At 36.2% G+C, this 2,899-nt stretch overlaps 1 long non-coding RNA gene across 2 annotated transcripts; it reads left to right on the top strand.

Moving 5' to 3' along the window:
- Positions 1 to 2,537, top strand: LOC145031114 (uncharacterized). 2 transcript variants are annotated; one of them, XR_013676854.1, is made up of 4 exons: positions 1 to 593; positions 964 to 1,099; positions 1,399 to 2,175; positions 2,255 to 2,537. It is a non-coding gene; the product is annotated as an uncharacterized LOC145031114 (long non-coding RNA). The 2 variants fall into 2 exon arrangements; XR_013676853.1 differs by having other exon boundaries at positions 1 to 1,099.
- Positions 2,538 to 2,899: the final 362 nt, after the last annotated feature.

Consider the following 2,899-nt stretch of genomic DNA (forward strand, 5'->3'; position numbering starts at 1 on the left):
ACCGCTTCCACCGTCTTCCACCGTCTATCTCTGTTCCAATTTCCACTGTCTTCCTTTTATCATCTTCATCAACCTGATGGTTCTTCTACTTCATGCAGCCGTCTGGCTGCACGACCGCGACCACAAGTACTGTTCGTGGGTATACTGCCTCAACCATGGTCACCGCCCCACCATCCCAAACGCCTTGCTTCTTTCTTTATCACACCACCAGTTCCTTCCACTGCTTTCATTTTTGTTCCTCCTGCTTGCTGACCTGCGACGCCACCGCCACCGCCACCAGTTACTGCTTCTTCGGCGCCACCGCCACCGCCACGAGTTCCTTCCAGATCATTCCACTCTTTCTGCCTTCCTCCAGACCAACCCATACTACTCTATCCTCCATCTCTTTTAATTTTCTTCTTGGAATTGCAGTTCCTTCTACCGATCCATGCCTTTTGACCGACTTTGTGCCTCCCCTTCGTCTCAAAATTCATTCCCAAAGTCTCCACCTGCTTCTCCCACTGTTCCACATCCCACTCCTCATTTCCGTTTCACCCAAATTGTAGATGAAGAAGATCTGGCTTGACAATCGTTGCCTGCTCCCTCATTCTTTGGTACTTCCGGGTCCACATCAGTTGAAAAGCTTCTCATGTTTGATCAATGTCTGATTTCATTTTTTTTCTGATGTATGTTGCAAAGAACTGGAAAGGGGTTTGTATTCCAGTTGTTGATTCACATCTTCGGTGAACTTAGCAATTTCCCAAAATATTTGTTTGTTATTAATTACTTCTGTCGATTTTTTTGTTGAGTTTTTGAATTTATTCAAGGGCTTTCTTCCAGTGGTTTTTAGTTCATTTCAAAATCTTCATCGCACTAAATTTCTCCTCTGTATTTGTTTACTCATGATTCCTTTTGTGGTTTGTAAGTGCACATAACATGTTCGATGTATTGCCTCATTGACATTGTTTATTTATTTTTACTTAGATATCTAAAAATATGGGACATAAGCCGAAAAGGATGTATACATACATACAATGGTCACCCACGTGGGGTCAATGCAACAAGATTTACACCAGATGGTCATTGGGTGGTATCTGGTGAAGAGGACAACAGTGTGAAGGTAAAATATCGTTATTTTAATTATAAAAAATGTCACTTTGTTTGTAAATTTAACTATGTTACTTTGATGTCTGCAATATTTGACTGTTTTGATAACTATGGGATTTAACCGCTAGAAAGCTTTTACATGATTTCAAGTTTCATGAAGGCCAGGTTCAATGCATAGATTTTAATCCACATGAGTTCTTGCTGGCTACAAGTTACAGTTTATGCTGCAAACATTGATTCACATAATCTTTATAAAAAGTACATTGGTTTTAAAGTTTATTAATTCTCTTTGTCTACATTCTTATATTTCAGGTAAAAGCTCTTTAAACCTTTTATGTTTGAGATTGTTGTTGCTTAATGGTTTTTGATCTTCTTTTCTTCATTTTATATAGGTATGTCATATATGTAGATGTTAAGATGAGAAATTAATGTAATTTAACTGATTTTTAAATTTGTAGTTCTTTCATTTTCTGCCGTCGTCTAAATAGGATAGATAACGTACCATATGGATTAATTTATACTTTAGATAATTGACATTTGAATGTATGCATTTTAATTTTTGCAAGCTCCATGATTATTTGTTGAATATGACGAGAAGTCATCAAAGGTTAGTTGGTTGCTTTCATTTATTGTGTAATCTTTATTTTTTAGACAAAATTGCAAGAATGGTCCCTGTGGTTAGGTGGAAATTGCCACTTTGGGCCAAAAAGGTTTGGGCTAGCATTGATGGACCATAGGTTTGGATTTTGTTGCCACTTTGGTCCAAAACCTTAACTATCGTCACTTTTCCCCGTTACCATCCATTTGACTTGTCAAATGGAGGGTATTTTTGTCATTCCATTCCCTATTTTACTCCCTATATTTGATTAATAATTTCCTCTTCCTATAACATCGATCGATGATACTGCTGTCCTCAAGCTTTAATCCCCTCGTTCCCGTCTTCTTCACAAGCCCTAACACATCACTATTTACAATTTCCCTCTGAAGAAAATAACAATGGTATTGTGTTTCTGTGGTAAAATGGCTATTGTTCGCACTTCGTGGACCGACAAAAACCCAGGTCGCCGTTTCTGGGGATGCCCGACTGAGGTAAGCAAATGGATTTTGTATTTGCATCATTGTTGTCGTATTACATGTTAAGAACATGTGTTGTCTTTTTTTTTTGAAGGGATCGAAGTGTCGCTTTATTGGGTGGTATGATGGTCTAATGTGTGAACGTTCAAAAGCCATCATACCTGGATTGCTGAGGACAATAAACAAAGTGAAGGCTCAGACCACAAGACTCAAAATTTACCTGTTATGCAGTTGGATTTTCTTTGTGTATGTTCTATTTTACAAGTAGCTTGAGAATTTAATAGTTTGGGTATGTAGTTTTTTGTTGAAGATGTAAGCTGTGAGCAGTAAGCAGTGTAATATTTTGGTAAGTTGTATGAAAGTAGTATTTTGTTCAAGATGTATGCAATGTAATCCATGTAAGACATGTTTTGCAACAAAATGTCAATGGAAATTATATTTGGTATCTATATGTTCACCATTCCATTTATGTATGCAATTAACAACAAATTTAAACATTGTAAAATATGCAATTAACAACAAATTAAACATACCATAAACCATAACATCTACTTGTATGATTTAAACATTGTAAAGTATGTTATTAACATCAAATTAAACATTCCATAAACCATACCATTAAAATTCTGATATGTTTTTCCCATAAATCAAAAGACATAATTTTTAGTAACATACTATCAAGTACCAAAAAGAACATCAATTGTATGATTTAAACATTGTAAAGTATGCAATTAACATC

This window comes from Lactuca saligna, chromosome 2 (assembly GCF_052625555.1).
Source record: "Lactuca saligna cultivar CGN05327 chromosome 2, ASM5262555v1, whole genome shotgun sequence".
Classification (NCBI taxonomy): domain Eukaryota; kingdom Viridiplantae; phylum Streptophyta; class Magnoliopsida; order Asterales; family Asteraceae; genus Lactuca; species Lactuca saligna.